We start from the raw sequence: 24556 nt of genomic DNA, 5'->3' as shown, positions 1-24556 counted from the left end.
AAGGGAAGTCGAGGGCAGCGGATGGAGCGGCGGTGCCTGCGGGTGCTGGCAGTGAGCTGTGCCGGTGGCAGCGTGGGGACATGGGTGCCAGGGGCTGGCAGGGTCTGCTGGCATGCTCAGCTCTGTCCCCACCTGCACATCTTCCACCTTCCCAGTCCTGGCACTGGTGCTGTGTCCCGAGGGGAGGCTGCGGGGCAAACGCCATCCCTACAGAAAGCTCCTGCAAGCCCCATCTGCTGCAGAAAGGGAAGGCTCGGGAAGGGAACAGAAAGCAGAATGAGCTTATTTTCAGCCGCCTAAGTTAGCAGAGGTGTCTCCATTATGTGGTTAAATCACCAATAACTTTGTGCTGTGTTTGCCCTGGGAAGTTGGTGTCTGTGCTGCCGTGGCACAGCTGGGCTGGGATGCAGGGGGAGAATTCACCAGCGAATTGAGAGCTGGCCCTCAGAGTTCGGCTGCTTTAATTCAATAAACGCTGCATGTTCCTAGTGTGTTTCTCTGTGCATGCACACACATGTATTGACAAAGATATCCACATATACAATGTACATACACGCTGCAGTAAAATTCCAAGACTCTTGCCCCAGTCCTGTCCAATTACATGCTTCATTATGTTAAAGTCAAAGACAAAGACCAGCTTTTACTACAAAGAAACCTGCATGACTTAAACAAGTCCTTGAACCCAGAGGAGATGATGATGAAGCACGTTAATTACATGAGGAAGAAAGAAACCCCAAAAATCTTTTGCCAAAGGTGTCATGGTCATTGCAATGGGACCTTTCAAGCCAGGACAAGACACCGGATACACCCCAGCAAAAAGCCTCCTCCAGCCCTGGGGACTGGAACAAATCCTGCAGGATGTCCACGTTTAAACTCATGTTCAATCCACAGTGTCGCAACAGCCACATAACATCATCTCCCAGCTGTGAGCATGAAAAGCCCAGGGTAATCTCAGCAAAACATTCATCTTCCTCCCCGCTCTTGCACAATTCCTGGCGGTTTCCCTCTCCCACCACAGCAGCCTCGTGCCTACTGCAAACATGCAAAGCTTCCCCCAGGCCTGGGAACCTCAGCTTATTTTGGTGGATTTAGGAGCAAGTACCAGGCGACAGAAGAAAATCTCACACATTGCCACTTTTCAGGCAGAAGCCCTGAAGGCATCAAGCTTTGGAGAAACAGCAAACACAGAACTTCAGTGATTTACTCCTGTTTGGCATCTGCAAATCCAGGAGTTTCGCTCTGGCTCTCTGTTTCTTTCTCCTTTTCAACTGAGGCCAGTGGGTTCTAGACGGAGGTTTTATCCATATACAAAACACTCTGCAGCAAAACTGGTATTTGTTTGCTATCCTACTGGCAGCTTTTAAATGACAGGGCAACAACTGAATAGAGATGGACGCTACAAAAAACCAAAACCAAAATAAAACACAAATCCAGAAATAACCCTGAACCTTTAAATATCATTCCAGCAGAGAAGGGAAGACAGGGAAAGCTGAGATGCTCTGATTTTCCAGACCAGAGGATTTCACTAACAGAGGGTACTATCAGAAGTGCCACATTAGCCTCCCAATGCTTCTGTTAACACATTCCTCAAAGTTTTATTCACCCTCCAATACTGGAAAGGCACAAGAAGGATAATTCCCCCTGGGTGTTGGCGAGAACCTGCCTTGGAGCAGGTGACCCGGAGGCCATCGCCAGCCGACAGCACCAGAACACCGTACCGGCTTCAGAAAACCAGGCTCCTAAACCCCAAAACACCCTGGCAGGAGATCCGCACCTGAGAATATCCAAGGCACCTGAGCTGGCTTGTGCTCTGAAGGAGGTTCCTTCTCCAGTACCAAGCCCAGGACCACAGCCAGGCTGATGTCCCACCTCCAGCCCTTACAGGTATCACCCTCCGCCACGATGTGCAGCAGCCAAACCCACCGCCAGCGACCAAACCCAGCGTGGGACAAGGCATCAAGGCTGCAAATCCACTGCACTCCCAGCAAAATACCAAACTCATGTGATATTCTTCCTCCACAGAATCCCAGAATGTCAGGGGTTGGAAGGGACCTCGAAAGCCCATCCAGTGCAATCCCCCCACCGGAGCAGGAACACCCAGCTGAGGTTCCACAGGAAGGTGTCCAGGCGGGTTTGAATGTCTGCAGAGAAGGAGACTCCACAACCTCCCTGGGCAGCCTGGGCCAGGCTCTGGCACCCTCACTGAGAAGTTGTTTCTTCTCATATTTAAGTGGAACCTCCTGTGTTCCAGTTTGAATCCATTACCCCTTGTCTTATCATTGGTTGTCACTGAGAAGAGCCTGGCTCCATCCTCCTGACACTCACCCTTTATATATTTGTAAACATTAATAAGGTCAGCCCTTAGTCTCCTCTTCTCCAAGCTCCAGAGCCCCAGCTCCCTCAGCCTTTCCTCACACGGGAGATGCTCCACTCCATCATCTTTGTTGCCCTGTGCAGGACCCTCTCCAGCAGTTCCCTGTCCTTCTGGAACTGAGGGGCCAGAACTGGACACAATATTCCAGATATGGAAAAGATTGATTCATAGCTCCCATTAAACAGGGAAGTCTGTAAGTGTGGAAGGAACTTGGGGAATAAGTCTTGGCCATATAAAGTTTGGGTTTTGTGTCAATGCAGTGCTCGTGCAGGGAAGCCTTTCCCTTTCTCACAACACACTGTGCATTGTGGAGCGAGCCCGGTATGAAGCCAGCACTGGGCAACAGCCGGGCTGGGCAAGGGGAAAGGCTCCTGATGGTTCCCAGGTCTGTGCGGCAGTGCTGGCAGCGAGGGATAGGGAGTGATGCTGTGGAGGGGCTGCCGGGCAGGTACCGGGGCTGCTGGGCAGATTTCGGGCCACCAGGCAGGTACCGGTGCTCCTGGGCAGATTTCGGGGCTGCTGGGCAGATTTTGGGGCTCCCAGGCAGCCGCACACACCGCTCTGCTCTTGGAGCTGCCCCCGCACAGTTTTGCTCTGTTAATTCTTCCTCCTGACCACCGCTGCTCCCTGTCCCAGCAAAACTGTCACCACACTTTCCACACTACTCCCCCAGCCCCACCACGCTGATAAGAACAGCGGATTTCGCAGCTCCGTCTGCAGCCGTGTCTGCTGCCGACAGCCACGGCCACGCCGCTGTTCAACACGCTGCACAACAGGATCAGAACCCGCTGTGGCTCCTGACAGGCTCCCAGCAAACCACACGCCTGTGCACAGGCTGCCAGGTGTACAGCAAGAAGCACCTTGCCCGTTACCTTCGTCACTCCTGCTCGTTTTGTTTCAGAAGCCAAATTCCCCACCTGGTTTCCCCGCTCCCGGTGCAGCAGGCGCTGGCTCGGCTGTCCCTGGCTCTGCTCGCTGCCAGTGACCCCGGCCGTGCGCACGTAAGAACCGAGTGTCCATCCTCTTCCCAGGGATGGCAGGAAAGGTTTGGGCACAACGAGAGTCCTGCTGCTGGTTTGCCAAGAATCAAATCAAGGTTAATTCTCTGCAAATCTGCAGCTCCCCTCTCTTCTTCCTCCATTTCCATCGCTCAAACTACAATGCTATTGAAGGTGATCTATTGTATATAAAGACACAGGAATGCATTTACCAAAAAGGGTTTATTCTTGTACAGGGGAAATTCAATTTTCTCTACAAAGTTATTGTTGAGTGGGTCATCAGAGCAGGAGTGATGGTAAGCTGTTAAAATGGGCCTGCTTTAACAGATCGTCTCTGTAAGGACAAGGGCCCCCACTCTTCAAAAAGAACTGAGAGCCTTTCCCAACTTTGAACATAATTCAGTTACACGTACACGAAGCCTCTTGTAAGACAATTTGTTATAAAGCTACTGCTTAAACACTTGCTGAAAACGGAGCCAAGTTAAGAATATTTGGAGCGGCATTTGGGCAGCTGAGCAGCCACGTGCCGCGCGGGAAGCGTGAGGCTCTGCAGATGTCCCTGTCCCACGGCACGTCCCCAGCGCCGCTCGCCCAGGAGCCCCCGCAGCTTCCAAAAGGCAACGTTCAGACAAAACATACGTGTGGCAAGTTGAAGGAAAGAAAAAACCCAGATTCTCTGCCGCCTCCCTGTCTTCCTCAAAAAAGCCAGGTCTGTCTCCCAACGGCGTGCTGGATCTGTCTGCCTCCCCCGGGCTCAGGAGCCCAACGTGACAACATGGTGCTCGGCAGCGAAATTTGGAGAAGAGAGGGATCTAAGCAAGGCTCACTGACCCCAGGGGATCCAACATAAGCCACAAGTGAAAGGCAGCCTGTGCCCTAAGAGCAGCCCACAGCCAGTCTGCAGATGGATCAAAATAACACACTAAGGGACACGCAGAGCCAAGCCCCGCAGTGTAAATCATCAGGATACAGGCAAGAACGGTACAACCGGAGCGGAGCTATTTATACCCCGTCCTGCAGGTCTGCACAGGCTGACGTGGTTGGCACCCGGCACACAGCGCACGTGCTCTGAGCAGTGTCGCAGCTGGAAAAGGGATGGGTTTGGTCCTCATGGTCCTGCCGCACCTGTGAGCTGCAGCCCCGAGCACAACCAGCTTCTGCCTCCGGATCCGAGGGCTGAACCTTCTCACAAGCTGGGACACAACCCCAGCCTGGCACACGGACATGCCAAGAGGAGGGTGCCTGTGGGGACGCCGGTGACAGGCTCGGCCCTGGGGTCTCCAGAGCAGGACAGGAGTGTCGAGCTTGACAGTCTTGGTGCTTCATGCTCCCCAGCAAAGCACAATGGCACAGGGGACGGAAAACAGCAGGAGCTGCAGGTCCCCCTGCACAGTGAAGTTCTGCCACCTCCCCAGGGCTCCCCACGGACACGCAGCCAGGTCCCAACCAAAACCACCACCCCGCACACCCCGCCAGTCCCGAGGACCGTGCCCAGCGCTGCCAGGAAACCCTGTGATCTGCACACCGTGAGCTGGAGGATACAGGACTCATTGCTCAAAGACAAGGCTATAACCTGACATCTGAATTCACCAGCAGGCCCCTGAGTGGTGGTAACATCAGCTCCACAACCTGCAGAAGCAACACCGGAATTTCAGGACTTCGTTTGGCTGTTTACCTGCTCTGCTGATTGGCATCAGTGCACTAGGAAGGGGTTTTACAGCACACCCCGTGTCCCTCCGAGCTGTCTCCCTCCCTCGCAGCCTGGCGCCCCGGCTGTGCAAACACCGGCCCCGGAGCCACCGGCACCCGCTCAGTGTCACGGCAACGTGGCCGCAGCCGGCTTTGCAAACTCACAAAGTGTGCAAATTAATTTCATTATCTGCTCTTGCACATCATGAGGGGGGAAAACAAATAACCTGCCTGAAAGTACATTCTAGTAATTATTAACACGGTGTAAGTGAACGCCAGGGGAGCGGGAGGAAAGACTGGCCAGAGAGGAGTGCCTGGCACCGGCGTGTTTGCTGGAGCACGCAGCACGTCAGGACTTTTTAAATATAAAACCCAGCCTTATGCTGCATTTTGTTCCCATTTTAGCCCAAGGATTCTTCATTTGCTTGGCTGAACCCGCACATTTTCCCAAACGTTTACCAAGTAAAACTAACCATTCAAATATTTCCCCAGCAAAGCTCTTTGCTTCCATTTGTTCTTGCTTTGACGTCTCTCCCCCCGCGGCCCCCACCTCTGGAGCAGAGCTGTCAGGATTGCACATGAAACCTTCTTTGGCAATGACTAAAGCCCAGGTATGCGCTAAGCGTTCTGGTTGCTATTTTTCTTTAGATTAAAAACATCCTTCAGCTTAGCAGCGATGCTGGTCTGCACCAGTAATCCCCTTCCCACCCCCACCGCAGAGAAAACACTGAGATTTAATACCCTGCAGCACACAATAATTTAATCCAGCGCTGTATGTCTGGATTACACAACCCTATCCCCACACCGACATGCACAAAACCCACGTCGTAGCAATATGTGTTCATGGAGCTGAAATTTTTGCTTGTGGAATTCAGGCAATTACTTTAATTTTTAGAAATCCCCAGTAGCTCCCATGTCACCCTCGACAAAACTGCTATAGGTGATGGGGAACCCAAGGCTCCACCGCAATACAAAATGCTGCTGAACATCAGTCCATGCCCCAGGAAACACCTCCCAAGGTGGCCGGTCTGGGGGGATTTTTAGCTTTGCCGTGGAAAACTGAGGAGACCTCAGCTTGGAGGAGAGCACAGCAGATCATCACGAACCTGCAGCAGGGCTGTGGCACAGCTCCAGCAAATCTGAGAGCATTATTAGTAAGCCATTAAGAGGCACTGTCAAGACAGATAGGCTTTAAGATAACTTTACAAGGCAGTTGTCAGGGATTTCAGGATGCACCAGTTGCTGCAGCAGCTCAATTTTCACTTTACAAAGACTGTTGTGTGAGCATTGTTTTATAAGAGACCTCGCAGCTCGTGGTGCCGCATGGACCCGGCTTGGATGTGGTTCCTGCAAAACCTGTTCAGCTCCCCACGCAGCCTGTGCCGTACAGATCCACACGGCACGCCAAGACGGGCTCTCCCGTCCCTGCACAGCTTCCTCGGTGCTCAGGAGACCCTTCCCCAAAGCACTGCGGTCCATACACACCAGTCCTGCCCCCCCTTGCTTTATTTTTGGAAGGAAAGTGCAGGCTGCGTATCTCTAGTACATGAAATGAACTCCCCAGCAGTTCCAAAAACATTTTACTCGCCTTGTGTTTGAGAATATCAATATAAATAGATCCGGACAGAAATTCTTTCATGTTCTTCTAAAGGCTAAGGGCTTGGGGTGCTGCTCTGCGAGGCCGATGAGCCCGAGCAGCTCGGGCAGCGCAGTGACCTTCAGACCAGCCCTGCTCCTCCTGCCGCCCCACCGCACACCCCGGTGGCCGGGGAAACAGCAGCTCTGCACGAGACCCATACACTCCATTCGTATGGGACCTGTGTGCTCCGTTTGTATGGGACCCATGTGCACCGTTCATTTGGGATCAATACACTCCATTCGTATCACACCACCATATCTCACTCCCATCTACACATGCAGAGGTCTCTACTGACCAAATCCAAAGTTATTTTCACGTCCACCTCTACTCCCTACTCTACATGACCCACACGTTGCCACAACCTATTTTCACAACGTTAAGTAAAAGTACAAGGATTTGAAGTCAAGTCACCCATTCCTTCGGCATTAGCTTGCTGGGTTTGTGTTTTATTTTCTCCTGTCCCACTCTCCTCTCAGACCTCCCAAACCAAATTTCCCGTTACTTTTGTCACAGCCGCACCGGACGGACGGGAATTGCAGTGTCTGGGCACTTCACCCGCTGCTTTTCTCTCTCCCATCCTTATTCCTTTGTATCTTTAGCCCGTGACTCAAACCTTAATCTGAGTTTCGTCCTCATTTTAGCGCAAGTTAAACACGCTGCTGCTGCCATCAGCCTAAGGGTGTGAGTCACAACCAAGCCTGCAAATGAAGCCATTTATTTAGAATTCATTGGAAAGCGCTGATGCCTCAGTGCTGTACGGGTAAAGTCTATCGTAGGGAATCGCTGCAGTTGGTGCACACAGATCCACTGGAGAATGGGCAACAAACCCTAAAATTCTTTGCTACTCTGAAATTCCCTGGTTCTGAGTTCCATAGGCTTCACATTTTTTTTCAGCGCTAAATTCTCTCATACAACAAGAGGAAAACAAAATTTTGTCATGCTTTCTCTACCACTCACATGTGACTGCTACCCTGTAAATCTATGGCCATTAGGAAGCCTTAAAAACTTTAAAAAAATCATCTCGCTGCAGAGTCAGGTTTGCTGGTCACGGCAAGTGGGGCATTACACAAGAGCACAGGCTGCAAACAGTATCAGAACACCGAGGAAAGGTCACACCTACGTTATTTATTTATTCGAGACGAGGACATGGCTCGGCCATCTCTTATTCATCTCCTTTAAACGGCATGTGGCTCCCCCAGCTTCGTGTTCCGTGCTCTGATTCGCGTCTCTGTCGGGGACCTCACCGCGACACCCAATTCCTACAGCACCACTACAAGTTTTCAACACGCTTTTCAGCCTTTCTAACCACTTCCTATCCTAACTGCTTAACAACTGCCTAGTGAAAAAGTGGTTTACACCATTTTTTGTGAAACATCTTTATGGCTTTTTTCCCCTTTCCATTGGCGGTTCCAATGTAACCACTCACTACCAAGTAAATGAAGGAATTTATCTGGCTTTAAAACACGTTTGTCATTTTTTACACACAGTTCTGCTCCCAGCCGGTTTCCCCCTGACGTGCTGCACACCGGGCAGTGAGGAGGGGCAGCCACCAGCGTCACAGCCAGAAAATCCACCGCTAAGTTCCATAAACCGCGTCCCGAATTAAGGCCAGATCAAGGGGCGTTTGGGTGACTGAAATCACCGCGCTGCCCATCTGATGGGCTCAGCCCCGTGGGGACTTGAGGCTCCACTCACCCAGCATCGCTTTTGTCAACAGCCGCTGCCTGAAGCCGCTTTTGCTCCCACTTTCCATCCCATTGCACCAAACACAATCATTTTTGGGGCTGTGCCCTGAATTGCAGAGCCTGCCTGGGTTGATGATCCCTCTGCCAAGGGAGTTCCTCTGAACTGTGTCACTTCCCGGGCTTGTTGTTCTTGATGGCAGTAGCACTGAACGAGGAGAGGGAGGCAGGATGGCCATGGCAGGTGCCAGCAGCACCAGACACCGCTGAGAACCCTCCTGCATCCTCACCCAACAACAGTGAGAACCCTCACCCAGCGCCCGACACTGCCAGGTGCTGATGTTGGCAAGAGCTGCAGCTCAGACAGGCAGCTCAGCCCGGTGGGACTCGAGGGCAAGGTCTCCAACCCACACTTTGTCACTTGACAGAGGTCAAACAAACCTTCACGGAAAATTGCACAACTAATGAGACTCCTTACGGCCAGGCATCAGCTACAACTGGCTTAAACACCACTCGCTGACAAACCCACCGGTGCCACCCAGTGCTGGCTGCTGTGCCACAGCCCCAACACCAGGAGCATGTGGAACCAGAACACAGCAAACGGAGCAACCAGGGATGAGCATGTGTGCAACGAGTCCTCTTCTCCTTCTCCACACCAGCACTTGCTGGGCAATGGCAGTGAGTGGGAGGAGCGCAGGCAGGGCTGGGCATGGTGGTGACGGCATGAGGGACCAGCACAGGGAGCCCCACGGACATGGAGAGGTGGCACACGAGGAGCCCGTGCTGCTGTGGGATCTCCAGCAGGAAGATGCCGAAGTGACATGTCCAGAGGAGGACAAGGGTTTCTGAACAGTGCCTGGTAGTGCCATGCTACTGAGCAGAAAAAATATTTTCTAGTTTGCGGTTTGTGAACCAACCCATCTTTGTGTTTGTCCCTTTCCAAGGCATGGATTGGATGCAGAATCGATCCCCGCTGCCCTGAACCAGGAGCCACCGGGGACAGAGTCCAGCAGCCTCGTGTCCCAGCCATGGGTCACGTCATGTTTTGGCCACCCTGGGCAGTCCAGCAGCCCCTGGCACCTGCCGGCACACCGCATCACATGGTGCAGCTGTTCCAGGGCTGTGTCACTCGGCAGCGGCCTCATGGTGCCCAGGGGGACTGGCCTGATTCATTTTGGTCCCTATAAACCCTTTCACCTTAGAGCCTCATGACTGAGATTGAGAGAGATTAAAAACGGCTTTTGCAACACAAAGTATAATGAGCTACTCAAGGTACAAACCAGAGGGTGTACAGACAAACCACACATTTCCCCATCTCAGTATATTCTTGAAGTGATCGTACACGTCTCATCCACCTCCAGCACCTCCTGCTTCTCCCCCTGACCCCTCCAGCAGATGCTCTGGGCACCACCGGCTCATCCCCACAACCTCCAGGCTTTTCTGGGCCCAGAGGTTCACTAACGCTGCCGGCTCTCCGTGCCCACATTATCCAGGCTGAGATTACCCGGCTGCTCCAGCGCCGGTTCTGACACAGAACCACAGCAAAACGTGGTTGCGTTGGCCCACGGATCACAGCGAATTAAATGGGTCTGGTATCCTCCCCCAGATCGCTGGCTTGACCTTTGGAAGAACAAACCCGCTCTGCCTGGCTAGAGCCACGCAGGACATGCTCCCCTGTTAGCCGGTTTTCCCTGTTTCTGCAAGGATTTATCTGAGTCTCTGTTCCCCACTTTGTGATGGATTAATTTACTCCAGCATTAGATCAAAAGGTGTTATCAAGTGAACAAATGGGGAACCGTACACTGCTTTCAGGAAGATACAGGTATTTCCCAGCATATCAGAGCTTTGTTCCAGGCTCTCGATGATGATGCTTTGCATATGTTCCTACAAATTCTGGGATTGTATGTTTACTGCACGCACAGCCTCTACTTACGGCTCCTCTGGCACAAACTTCAACGAATTCCTCTAACTTGCAACGTTGTCCTGCTACAGCAAGGCAGAAACACCAGCCAGAGCACGGTCTCAAGGCCCGGCTGTCGCTGAACAGCAACGGTTTGTTACATGGGCAGGTTTGTGAGCAGGTCTGGTGCAACCAGAGCAGCACCACACTCAGCAAACAGCGGGAGGGCACACGATGGGGATGCTGAAGGGCCTCGATGCTTCTGACCCTGACCCACCTGTCTGGACAGTGGGGTGATTCCCTCTCCCCAGCGCTCGCCAGATCCTCCTCCAGGCTTCCCCTGCTCAGGCTCAATTACTCCGTTGCTTATAGAACAGGAAAGTCAGCATTTCAGCCTGCTGGGTTGGTACAGGGCAGGCCAAATAAACACTGATATTTTTTACATTTTACACAACACAACCATACTACCAGAAAGTGCATTTAAAAGTCATTCTGAACTTCACGCTGGGACAAAACAGAGATGCTACTGCTCCATCAAACACAATATCTCACGTGGAGCTGCTCAGGTGCTTGCGATGGTCAGTAAGGAGAGACAACATGCACTAACTAAAAGAATATATGAAAGGCTGCAAAAATAATCCACTGTGAGTTAATGTTTCCCTGCAGCTCTTGGGAAGATGAGCAGTATTGCACACAGAGGCACCGGGATAGTGCAGTGCTGGGCGCTGAGCCGGGCTTGTCTGGGGGCGCTGAGCCAGGCCTGTCTGGGGGCGCTGAGCCAGGCTTGTCCCGGGGAGCCCCTTTTGCTGCCCCATCAGCCAGCACCACACTGTCCCTCGGCTCCAGCAGCCCACACAGACACAGGGGACAAGGATCAACCATATCTGTAGTGGTTTTTACTGCAAAAATACCTTTGTACACGACATAGCGCTGGACTCCATCTACCGTGATTTTTGCAGATGCTCCACTTGTGCTACAATGCAAACTGGGAAATTTTTTCTTGCTTTGTACAAAGTGATCCAGGAACACGTTTATTTTAGCGCCGAAACGCGCAGGATGGTCTGGCTGTGCAGCACAGCTCAGCGCTTTGCAGGAGCCGTACGAGCCGTGCGCAGCCGAGACGCCCAGCACAACGCATTGATTAGGACGGGGCTCTGCATGCTAATTGCCATGATGAGCGTTCCAGCCCATTGTATCAGGGCGGGTGAATGGCCGCATTGTCTCAGGCCCAGCATTCTCCATACCCAGCCCCTGCAAATGGGAGCCCTGGTGCTACGTAATAACAAAAACAAAATCTCAGCAGAAACCCATTAGCATCCAAAGGGCAGGAGCCTGAATGCATCAGAAGGATTCTTTGAAAAGTAAGAGTGAAACGAATGTAATAAAATGCTACTATTAAGTGATACTCATTGTCCAAATTAAACCATCAGAAGCAAAGACTTTGACTCCCAAAACATATTCAGCGCAGCACATGCTGCAGAGCCCGGGAACAAGGCTATTAAGAATTTTAAGCCCTGAACTTGTCCCAAGTATGGATTACTTGATTTCTTTGTGAGCACTTGATCACATGGAGCTCTATTTGGATTCCCAGAATGGGTGGCTCTGCACTCCCCAATCCCCTCGCACCCACAGCACAAAGACGGGAGCTGCAGGAGCCAGAAAACGCCCCAACACCGGAGCAGGTGCAAGACGAGGACAGGAGGAAGCCCAGCACTCTTCAGAGAAGCTGGGCTGAAAGCAAGGCAGAAGACTTTTCTAGAAATGGTGAAATAAATGCAATGTTTCCCTCTCTCTGCAGATGTTGGGAACATGACTGGGCCAGCAGCGCTGACAAGGGCAGGTCTCTGTCCCAGGAATGTCATCACAGATTCCTGCACCGAGCAGAATACACAATGCCATTTCAGAGTTACGAGTTTGTTTGCTAGTTCATTTATTTAAGGTACAATTCCTAAAATGCTTATATACTGAGATAAAACCTCAGCTATATCTTGTTTCTTTAGTTTTCCTATGGTCCCTGCAGCATCCTGACCCTGCCCTGCAGCTCCGTTCCCCCAGGGTCCCACGCTCCACAGAGCACAGGGACAGCATTGGTGGGGTCACCGTCCCTGGAGGGTTGAACAGTGGTAGAGGTGAGGTTCTCAGGGACATGGGTTAGAGGTGGACTTGGTAGGGTTAGGTTAATGGTTGGACTCAATGATCTTAAAGGTCTTTTCCAACCAGAGCAACCCAATGACGGTTCTTTGACAGGGCTCTCCTGGCCCAGGCTCCTTGCTCCCCAAGCCAGCCCGACCCAGCCTATCAATTTTCCTTCTGCTTTAGAACATTTTTTCTTCTGGAGAGTTACGTGATGGGTTCCAGTTCCTGCAGCTCACGCCAAATTTTGGTCTCAGAAGTGTTCTCCTGCGGTTCACCATCCGCACGCTGCCATTCCTACCTCTCAACAAAGGCTTCACTTCTACGTTCTACACCATTATGGGACCGGCAGATCATGAACAGACACATCCGAGCTGCTCAACAGGGGCAGTCCCTGGGGAAGCCACCTGCCCTAAGGTGAGCAGGACCCGGGGACACTTGCAGGGCCTTGTGCTGCTCTCCAGAGGGGGTACGTCTCATGTAAAAGACATCAGATAATGACCAAACCTCCCGCTGCTTTTGTGCATGGCAGCCTGGCCCCAGGACAGAACAAAACTCACTCAAACAGCAACTTTCACATTTTTAATGTCATTCTTGCAAAAGCAGAGCCTAGCAAAAAAATTAAAAAAAAAAAAAAATCCACTTGAAATGAACCTTAGAAAATTAGAAGGTTCGGAAAGTGTGAACATTTTATATCAACAGTGCAATTTAGTCATAACGGCCTCCTGGAATTAGGGTTGTATTGGAAAATTGCTCCATCACTGCCGCGTTTCCCGTACCACGCTCCAGCACAGAATATTTTACTTAGTTTCTTTTCTACGTGGCTCCATGAACCTCACATGTGGACATGTGAACACAATGCGGCCGCGGCCCCCGACACGCAGATCTGCATATCAATGTCCCCTGGCCCCTCCAGCTCTGTGCAGAAAGGCCGTAATCTGGGTTTTGTTCCCCGCGGAGCCCCATGGGGTTGTGCAACCTCTATTCACCCTGCTCGGGCCCTGGGAATAGCGTTGGAGCCCCAGACAGACAATCTGGGGGGGAGGAGGAGCAGGAAAGGGGCCTGAGAAGGTCTGGGAGCCGGGCTGGGTGGAAGGACGATGCATCAACCTGTCTGCTCTTCCTCCTTGGAAACACGGCCCAGTGATAGGGACACCCAGGCCAGGTCCCCACCTGCACCTGCACTGAGCCCCTGACGCAGACAGCAGGGGAGGGAATGAGCAAAATCATCTTTTCAGTCCTGGTCTGTGCAAAACCACATGCTGCACAACTACTGACACTCAGCTGTTTGCTGGGCAGGGCTATATTGGCACAGCCCATAGTACAAAAATATAGGCAGCTGCGTTAGGCGAATGTTTGCGCTGTTTCACGGTGTGATGATGGGCAAACTAGGCCAAGCCTTAGCCAGTATCCTTTAAAAACGGGCAAGAAAACAAAACAGTGGGAGAACAGTGAGAGCCCAGGGAAGAAAAAGTTTGTTACCATTCAAGATACTTTGTGTGCACTGGATGACTGGGTGAAAAATACATGTACATATCCACATCTTTTCAAAGTTTAAACTGCAATTTTTAAAAATGGTTTAATTTTTTAAGGACACCAAAGTACCCTGGACTGGAAAGAAGATATTTCATATACATTTCATGCACTGACTTAAACCCAGAAGCAGTTTTAATCTATAATGCTCTTAAAATGTAATCCGGCAGCCCTTTCTTGGTGCAGGCTGTGGGCAACTTTATTGTATTTCATGGTTTCTCAGCCATGAACAAAAGCTGTTCTTGTGCTGCACTGGCAGGAGCCTGGCAGGTAATGGGGTCCCAGCCCTGCTGGTACAGGCAACTCCATCCCGCTCTCTACAAGAGGAGAGGAAGGTAAATTTAATTTCCATTTGAGAGGACACACAACTATAGCCGGCAGTTCTGCCTCCCAAGCTGTCAGAGGAGACCCTGAACGCACCAGCACTGCACAGGCTCTTGGGAATGGAGAACCTGGCAATTTTAAACATTTTCCCAGTGAACAATGTTCTCTGACTTGGTTAAACGCGGCACATAAAGGTTCTGTTCCTGTAACACCTGATGCATGATTATCAGTCAAGGCCAACGTATTCACCCTAAAATCAGGTAACATTGTTTTATGGTTCTTGATGGTTCAAACCGACAATGCACGGAGCTGAACAGACGCTGCCGAGCAGTTTCTCAGCCTTTCATCAGAACTGCGTAGGCGTTGAATTCTGGAGCTAATCACCTTAGCAACGGCTCTAAACATATGTGCAGTGACATCAGCTGATTTCTGAAAGCTGTAAATAGAGGATAATAGCACGAAAAAATTCTGGATTTGAGCCAAGACCTAAAAAACATACTATTAAAACACCGCCTGTAATTCAATGTATGCAAACTTGTTTGCATCCCCGCTCCCCAAAACCTGTGTAATTACACACCTACAGCACCGCTGGCTGATTGTCCCACCACGGGCTACTCTGGTTCAGAAATTTCCCAGAAACAAAGATTTCACAGAAATCCTTTTTCAAATTTGATTTTGAAAAGCCTGGAGAAAAATCTGCAGATAACCCCAGACAGCACGAAGGGTAAAGATCTGCTCCAACATCCAACCCTGTGCTTAGAGCCATGAGGAATAACCTCAACTTAGGAGAATCATTTGTAAATAAGAAAATAAACAATGTGCTCATGGGCTTTTTATCACTGACTCACGCAGGAACTGATGCTGCCAGCCCCTGCCTGCGGTACAGAGCAGTTCAAACAGCATCATGCAGGAATACGCCGAGGATCCCATCGCTGGAAGGCTGTGCCGGCGAGCAGACAGCGCGAAAGGGGCATATTCCGAATTACCTCATGTTTGGTACCTCATTAAGATCTCAAACTGTCCATTTATGGAGTCCCTCAATCAGCCATCAGCATCCCACATCAGGACAATGTACTTTTTGTTTTCCTCGTTTCATTGTGACCCATATTTCTGAGCTCTGCGGTGCAGGGGGTGACCCGGCCAGCTACACAAACCTTTGCAGTGCCCCGCGTGAAGCTGGGAGTGAGAGAGAGGAGAAGGGAGAAACGAGCTTAATGGGATTTGCAAATGTCAAAAAATATCTTTAGCAGGCCCATTTATGCAGAGTCTCAGCACTCGCTGAACTTGAAAGCAATATTCGCTGTGCAAAGAACGCAGGGTGCATGGCAAGTGGTGCCAGGACAGCAGGGCCAGGACGGTGCTGGGGGGTTGGTGTCGGCACTCCCCATGTGTTTGCCACGCAGTCCCCGGGGTGCAGCATGGGCAGAGCTTGGGGCCACCTCCCCGGGCACTGGCCCACAAAGGCATGGGCAAGGCAAGCCCGGCTCATTTGTGAAGTGCCTTGCACTAAAAATAAAAAATAACAAGGCTAGGGAAACAGAAAATGCAAACTTGACAGGTGCATCAGAAGAGGGATGCAGCACAGAGCCAGCAGCAAGAAACTCCCCCTCCTTTCTTCTCTATAGGGTTGAGGTTTTTTTCCTCTGTCAATTAGTCGCAAGGAAATTCAGTGAATTGAGATCAGCAGTGTTAATCGTTATTGCGTTTGAATTTAATTAGCATTATTTTTTAACTACAGGTAATTTATAGTGCCTCACCTAAATGTGGAAGTTAGGTAGGGCCTTCTGTTCACCAGAAAACCACCATGCCACAGATAATCCTGCTATTTGCTTTATGCCTTTAATTTCTGTAATCCATGGTTACCAGACTGCCATGGTTACTCCCCGCTCCTTTTATCAAAGGCTGCTGTGTGTGTCTCGCTGGAGCAGTAGCACCTCTGCCGAGGCTAAGAATAGCACAGGCCCCTTCCCGAGCGCGGGGAAGGGTGAAGGTGCTGGGGAAGGACGGACGATGGTGCTGGGGATGGCGGGGGGGGGACCCAGCTGATGGATGGTGCAGCATCTCCCATCTCCTGCCCATCTCCTGCGGGGCTCAGCCGCGCGTTCTGCCCGCAGCACACCGCTGCGATGTCTGTTTGGCATCCTTCTCATCTATTTCATTTTTTTCTTTTGGAAGTCCCTCTCTGTACCTTGTATCACAGTTTGTGTACCTCAGAGCTTTTGGAGTCAAAGCTTCAGTAAGAGCCTGAAATTCTGGATGACTCGTTTAGTGTGAGAACTGCACAGGCAGCACACCTGCAGGGCCGGGCTCCTGTCTGGCCACACCATGACCTGTCACCATCACCTGGGAAAACAACCCATTCAAACAGTCACGTCGTTATGGAGGAGACGCTCAACAGCATCTTGCATGGGCTGAGCTGCTTTCCCACACAAGCGCCGCTCCTCCGACCAGCCAACTCTCCAAACTGGAGCTGGCCAAAAACCACAAGGATTTTGAGGGCGTTTGCCAAGCTGTACACACGTGGGAGGTGAAGGAGACACTGATGAGCTGGAGGAAGGTAAGGCAGAAGTTCTCGGGATGAGAAAAGCAAACCTGGCATCACTGAACCACTGGTCCTGGGGCCTCACAGCACCGATGCCCCAGACAGACGGACGGCAGAGCTGCAGGTACCCAAATCACCCCAGAACCCGGCCATCTGGCAGGACCAATGGATGGTTTAAAATACCGTACACATTCATGCCCTATGAAAGCCTCCTGATGCCCAGAGCACTTGCAAATCCAGGTTGGTAACAGCTCAAACCTTTGTGGGGACACATGCTCGGCAGCTGGAGGGAACGGGCGTCACTGCGCCAGCTGAAGCCTCACCTGGAACACACAAGTCCTGCCAGAAGCAAGCACAATGCTCAGGTGCTGATGTGTAGGGCAAACCTGAGGTTTCTTAGTTATCCTTGAACGTCAGAAAACAACAAAAAGCACAGACATTCACCCCCTTCTCATGGCCCTATGTCTTTAAATGCAAATGTTTAAACATCCTATGGAAACTGGTGCACATGTGCCCGGAGATAAACAACATCATGGGACAGGTAAGCTAGTTACTCATGATTTATCACACCATCTCCCATCTAATTGCATAGCTAAACGGTCAGTCATTTTAATCCACCGTAAGCAGCTTACGCTTTCTTATGTAGCTCTTCGACATCACTCACTTCCTGATTCGGAAATAATAATTCTTTAAGTCTTGCCCTAGCAAGCATGAAAACCACCGTTTTCAGTGACCCTGCACAGATTCTGAGTCCCATGAGATGCACACACAGGACAGGTGCGTCCTGGGAGAGGGTCCCAAACATCTACGTCATCCTCAGTGTCAAGCACAGCAGAGGATTTTTTGTGCAGGATCACAAAAGAAATCTTACACCTAGATGCAAGCCCTCGGTGCCAGCACCCTGTAATGTCAAAACGTGTTTCTAATCTTACCTTGAATCACACCCTTAACCAAAATCTGTTCCTTATCTTCTTTCAACAAATTAAGCCATCTCCTGTGACACCGTTCCGGCATTTTATTCCTCCTGCAGACAAGGCTGGTTGTCCCCAGATCACTATGTCAGAGATCCACCGGCTGGCACAGCTCTGGCAGCACCGTCCTGCTGCACCATGCTCAACACCCCTGTACTTTGTATTTCACAGATTCTAGTGTAGCAGTTATATGTTTTTTTTAAAAAAATCCCATTTTCAGAATCCTTGGAGACCCACACAAATGGGCATAAAAGCTGCAAGAGTCCATCAAAAAAAGTGTTTCCATGTGCGTGAGACCCCAATCCCTCCCCGTCCCAGAGCCTGGAAAAGTCAAAGCGTATTTTAGCTTTTCCACACCCATATGTAGATAAGCAGAGGTTACAGGACTTTATCTAAAGACTTAGGCAGAAGAAATTAGGTTTTGGGTTACATCAAGCTTTTTTCATCGCTTAAAATCTTCAGCCATTGGAAGAGAAAGCTCCTGTGGCTGGGGAGCTCGTGCACCCACTGGTGGAAACGGCCGCAGCCCAGGGGATTTTTCTGACTTGCAACATCGGAGAACTTCACCCCACAAACTACCCGTGAACTCAGGCCAGTGACCCCAAGCCAAGCTTCAAAATCATTCCAGACACCGAGCCAGATCAAAAGCCACTCGATGGAACCACCTGCCTTTGATACCCTAAACCCCCGTCACTGATATCAGGAGGGCTAAACTCCCCCTGCAAGAAATTTCCTTTAGCTCGATACAAAATTTATCTTGCCATATGTAAAATTCATTTGTGTAGCTACACACCCTAGTAGGCCTGAATGGGGTGAAGGAGTATTTCAACTCCCAGCATGATTTATTATTTAAAAGCAGCGAAATTACGCCGGTGATGGGAGCGCCTGGGCGAGAGGCGGGTGATGCGCCGGGCGCTGCGGCCGCGGACCCGCTGTGCATTACCGAGCTGGCCGGGGGCCCTGCTCCCATCCATTATTTAAAGTCCCCTGGCGCGCAGCCTGCAGAGGGTCACATCGCTGAAAGCCAACTTTATCTTCATTGTTCCCAGTCTCCTGCCCAGCTGTCACCCCGCTCGCTAATTTAATACACCCCGAGTTGTGTCAGGGGACGCGGGACCCACGGTTGGTTTGTCCCTCCCCAGCTGCACCAGGATGGTGGGCACTGGCTGCAAGTTGTGGGCTCCATAATTTGCATTAAGGTGCTTGCCTGGGCTGTTTAAAATCTGCATTTGAGACTCCATGGTCAGTGGGATGACCCAAACACGGAGCGTTTCAGGGGTCCGGGGTGGAATTGGGGACGTGGGTGATGCCGGGGGGTTCTTCAGGTCTGTCACCGTGCCACGCGAAGGGCTGCACCACACGTTTTCCTACCTGTCACAGCAAGAGCTATTCAATAATGTATGGAAATGGGAGGGGGGAAGTAGGAAGCTCACTTCAGCATGTCAGGAAAAAAAAAAAAAAAATATATATATATATAAAAAATCTCCCACAGGTGTTTGCTTCAGGTACAAGCTGAGCATGCAGAGCCAAGCTCTGATTCACCCATATTTCAACCCCACAGTGGGAAAGAAGAGACAATGTCCTGCTGGCCCAGCCCAACATGGTTCCCAAGACTTTGTCCCCACAACTCATCACCCACCTCTTCCAGTGCTCGCCCCAAAATTAAATCTACCAAACCACTTTTCAGACCCTTGCAAAGCGTTTTTAACCCTGCTGTTGGTTTGGCCCAAAATCTAAATTGAAGCAATTTGATTTTAACCTGAGCCATTTCAGGGCCTCTGCAAGAGATGCTGCCCCAGGAAACTGCTCCAGCAAAACTGAGGTGCAGGGAGATGAGCTGCTGCTCCTGCCCACCAGGATTCATATACCCTGAACGCTGCATTAAATATTTACCCCATACCTCAAACAGACGAACAAACAAACAAACGAGTCAATTCCACTGTAAATACAAGCTTCAGTAGTAAGAAGCCAGGAAAACAATGTGAATTTTCCTGCAGTTAGGACTGGTTGTCTTATTTCAAGCAACAAGAACTACCCAGGTTTGGCTTAGACAAACAAAATTCCAATAATCGAGTCTGAAAACAACGTGCAGCAATTTCATGAAAAACACAACATTTACACAAAAAGGAAGCTGTTGAAAACGCGGGCCCAGAGGAAGCGGGTTCGTTGCTCTGCGGCACAAATGGGGTCGGGAGAGGCTCCAGTGGCACTGGCAGCACCCGGAGCCAAGTGGGGGAAATTCCCTCTAATTCAGCACAGACCCCACAGAAACTCCGGCAAAGCAACAGTCGAAGCATTTCACATGAGCGGGATTCAGGCAAATATGGGACAGAAAAGCACAATTAACCTTCAATCAGCGAAAAGCAGGAGTGAATGGTTTGTGCAAATGTTCTGCACCCTGAAAACCAGGAGGATTCCACCCCAAGCTCCAAAGGGGCTGTGGAGCAGCCGCGGGGCAGCGGGCGGGGAGCAGGACCGGACCTGCGCATCCTCCCAACCCGGGATTATTTCCATGGCAACCATCGGGAGAACTTATTAAGTAGAAAAAAAAAACACCACCAACAAAAAAACAAGAACAGTTTGAACACACAGAACCCACATTCGTAACGTACCAGCTGACTAAATCAGCAGCGCTGAGATTTTTAGTAATCAAAATAGATCATGTTCTAGCAACTCCATCTTCTCTCTGCCACAGCCAAAAAGAACAAGCTGATAGTAATATCAGTGCATGGGGAGAAGGGGGAATTACAGGGTTTCTAAGACCACAGTCCTATGTCAAGCCAAGTCTTGTCCCATCCTAGTGGTTCAAGAGTCAGGATTTTAACATCTGACAGTTCACGTACTGTTAAATAAGGCTGAATTTCCAAGAGACGATAAACTTAATGGCAAGGTACCTACTACAAAATCAAAAAGATGACTATCACGTGACACCAGCAGTTATCTCATACAAAAATTCACTGAATTCAGCAGACGCAGAATAGGCTGATCCCAAGCAGGGCGCAGAACAGAGCGATGCCGGCCGGGAAAGCACCAGAGCTCACAGGCTCATCATCTTCCTCGCTTCACTAACAGAAGAGGAGAAAACCAGTGGTCCCTCATCGTATTTAGTGTGAAAGATTCAGGAATTTGGAATACTTGCTCGGAGAAAGGACAATCCACTTACTAAAGCTCATTTCAAATAAATTAAAAATTAGCGAGACCTGTTATTGCAACACTGAAAAGGCTTCATGTTTCTCGATTTGATTATTCTGTAACTAAATTCCTGTTTCCTTCCAGGATCGGTGTGTGAAACAGCAGAGGCGGCACAACAGAGCGCTTGGGAATGGTCATGAACAAAGGAACATGTTCCTGCCCCCAGACAGGAAGAGGCCGGGGGGGAACAGGGACAGGCCAAGGGCTCCCCCAGGACCCACATGTGAGTCCGGGAGCAGAGGGTCCCTGAGCAGCATCCTCCAGTACCAAACGCACCGGTACCGGTGCCAGGCTCGGCACTGCCACCCTGATCGCGGCTCCTTCTCAGCACCAGGATGAGGAAATTACCAAAGTTTCGGCAGCGCTCAAAAACAAACGCTGCCCAAACCTTTCGTAACAGCAATTCAGAGTGAGAAATAAGTCTCAACAGGAATGATTTTGAAAGTGTTTTTTTTTTTAAAAAAAAAAAAAAGTGGTTAAATGAACTGTTGGCTCAGTCACTAAGTCCGGCCAGGGAGATTACGTGCATTATTGATTTACCTTAGAACAACCTGGGAACTCATTTCCAATGGTTTCTAATGGAACCTGGATTTCACAGTCCTAATCTGCCTCGTGAGGTTGAGCTTCCTGAAAGGAAATACAACACCAAGCATTAAAATGGCAGCTGTCAGATGTACAACAGCCCCATTCATTTAATGCGGATAGTGCAGCGGCGAAAGGGGTTTTTAAGGGCTGCTCCAAAAGGCTCCTTTGCAATTAAACAGAGTGGGGAGAACGCGGTGGTGAGGATGGTCCTGTGAGTGCCCATGGATAATGGTGCGGACCTGCAAGTCTGGGGATTTACAGAAAACAAAGGGAGGTTATGAGAAGTTTATTTTTGTAATATCAGCTTGCACACGCTATCTATAGTCCTTTCAGAAGCAACGCTGATGAGGGGGTTGAGCAGAGAAGCGGCAGCTTGGAGCCTCAGCTCCGCTGCCGACTCAGCCGCAAACGTACAAAACACTCGGGCAAGTCAGTTTTCCAAGAGCCGCAGCTGTACGGGGCGCAGAGTGATGCTCTGGGTTCTATTCTTAGCCAGGCACGGGACCAAGACAGCAAAGCGTGTGTACAGCCAGTAAACAACCCTTCTGTGTGACCATCAAAGCCGTTTTAAAAGAGTAAATTCCCATCTGAGAGAATTCAGTCACAAGCATCAGTCCCTGTTTGCAGACGCGATGTGTTCAGAGCATCCGAGAAAAGGAAGCTGGTTTGGGGCAACCTCGGCACAGAAATGGGTGATATTGTAACCCGGGGTGCCGCAGCTGCGCTCGTGTCCCATCTCAGCCCTGCACGGCCACAAAGTGCCTGTGCCCAAAACTGCCGATGGGCGCTCCGGATGGAGCGGGAGCACACAGGGATTTCCAACAGGACAACGCAGCACCAACCCTCAACCTCTGCTTCAGCTGCAAAAGCTTCTCCACTTCGGGAAATGGGTTTTGCTAAACAAAATGCACTGTAGCAGGCTCAGCATTCTGAAATGCTGTTAAAGAGTATTATCCCTTTACACACCTAAAGCAAAAAGATTTTTCTCAATCCTTACAGAAAAGACTCCTTTAATACAAAACCAAGCAGAGCGTACCACAGTCCAAAAGGAGGCTTCCAGAAAGGTGTGAGCACAGAAAACAGAAGCCCATGGCAGGAAGGAAACTGTAATATGAGCTACAGACTTTGAATACACGTGCAGATCTGCATCACCGAACAAGAACAGCGAGCAAAATACTCAGTGCTGATGAACAAAACGCAACATTTGATCCTCAGCTATTTTCCAAACTCATCTGCAAGCACATCCTGCCTTGAGACAAATGAAAACCAAGGCGTGATGGATACGTGGCAATTAACTGCAACCGTTATTTTTATTCTTCGTAGGGTCTTGCTAGAAAACAAGCAGTGCCCTTAGCCCCGAGACATCCTGTGGAAGCAGCCGGCCGCTTGCAAAAATCACGGAGCATTACATTCTGCCCCTTCTCCAGTTTCACATCTTGCCCTACAGCTCCAGTCCGTCCTTTCTCTCCCTCCTGTCCTCCCCCGGCTCCTTCCAGCCCCGCTGGCGCTTCCCTCCCAGCAGCGGTGCCGGTGCCGTGCCAGATGTCAGCCTGACCCACAGACGTTGTTTCGGGTCAGTTATCAGGGTGATGGTGTGAGGGGGAGCTGCGGTTCCCACCTCACCACGGTGCACTGGGACGGCTCTGCCGCGCTGGCCATGGGGCCTGGGCACAGCTGGCACATTTATTGCCAGGCTTTTTTTCCCGCTAATGAAGTGCTGGCGGCAGAGCCGGCAGGAGTTTGAGAGGCCGTTCCCACACACTGTAATGAAAGCCGTGGGCACCCTGAGCTGGGTAAGGTGACCCTTGACTATGTTAAGCATCAGTCATTCATAGAAGCGTCACTTTCTGCACGAGGGGAACGAGTGACCTGAATGTCTCCTGCAAGAATAATTGCCTACAGAAGACAAGGGCTAAAGTTTCTGGAGAAGGGGTGCTGCTGTTTGCCCAGCCCTCCAAGAGGGACCATTCAAACGGCATCAGGCAAGGAGGGAGCAGAGGCAGTCGGCGGGGAACTAAAAATATATTTTAAATGAACCCAGATCCGATTCTTGACCAAACTATGCTCCTTGAAGGATATGCCCCTGATGAAGGAACGGCTCCAAGGCAGCGGTATGCGGTTTGCTGGAAGGAAAGGGGAAAGCTTCAAGCCTGACATAAGCCAGGGCTCGGATTCCTCTATCAGCGCGAGGCTGCGCCGCAGATAAGGCTGCGTCAACTTTTCCATTTGAGTGCACTCCCCTCTAAAGTTTACAGTCCGAAGTAAAATGCTTTGGCCAGGTGGAAACTTAGCGTACAGGCTCCCAAAGCAGGGAGCTGTCTGTGTACAGAAAACATGACAATGTCACCTGCCCAGACGTGGCTTCCCCCACTGAGAAAGCAAAAAGTCTCATCTTCCTCCCCATGAAATTCTTCACATTCCTTCGCAGCAGATAAGCTGTGCCCGGTTGTAGGCGAGAGCTGAACGAAGTGCCCCATAACATCAAACAACGCAAGGTACTGAAATGCCAACAGGTTAAACGTTAACCCAGGAGCTAAGAGGGCACAGAACCGCAGCCATCCTGCCCAGCTCCGGCACAGCCCTGCTCGGCGCCACTGGCCTCTCTGCCAGCAGGAGCTGTGGGGTTGGAGAAGAAGAGAGGTTCTGGGAAATGAGAGTGTTTCTCACCTCCAGAGTCCATCTGCTGCGGGAAGGGGGGTGAGGAGAGCCAGGTGGAGGCGGCAGCTGGGCCCCCATGGCCGTGCCCGACAGCGAGGTGCCCGCTGCCACAGGATCCCCCAGACCCATTTCGCCATTTTTTTCACCGCGGCAGAGCGAGCGGCAGCAAACCCAGCACGCAGGCTGCCAGCTCGCCCATTAGGCATCCTATTTTTGTGTGTGTCGAACTACGAAGATGCTCCATTTCCAAGGAAACGCCGGAGGAGCCTGGCTCCCTGTGTCCCCAGGCCAGGGGCTGCGGCACCGGTCCCTGCGCCCTCTTCGGGGGCAGCACCA

The 24556-nt window shown here is 50.9% G+C and overlaps 1 protein-coding gene across 4 annotated transcripts in view; it reads right to left on the bottom strand.

Moving 5' to 3' along the window:
• The window catches only part of ANKRD11 (ankyrin repeat domain containing 11), a 137104-nt gene that overhangs the window by 42998 nt on the left and 69550 nt on the right, over window positions 1-24556 (bottom strand). The window contains exon 3 of one of the 4 annotated variants that reach the window (XM_065848301.2): window positions 21518-21604. The exons of the other annotated variants lie outside the window; for them this stretch is intronic. The gene's annotated coding sequence lies outside the window, so the exon portion shown is untranslated. The remainder of the gene's footprint in view (window positions 1-21517; window positions 21605-24556) is intronic. 4 annotated transcript variants of the gene reach the window in all.

This window comes from Patagioenas fasciata, chromosome 13 (genome assembly GCF_037038585.1).
Source record: "Patagioenas fasciata isolate bPatFas1 chromosome 13, bPatFas1.hap1, whole genome shotgun sequence".
In the NCBI taxonomy this organism is placed as follows: Eukaryota; Metazoa; Chordata; class Aves; order Columbiformes; family Columbidae; genus Patagioenas; species Patagioenas fasciata.
The sequence above is the reverse complement of the archived record's forward strand: the minus strand, read 5'-3'. Positions and strand labels throughout refer to the sequence as shown.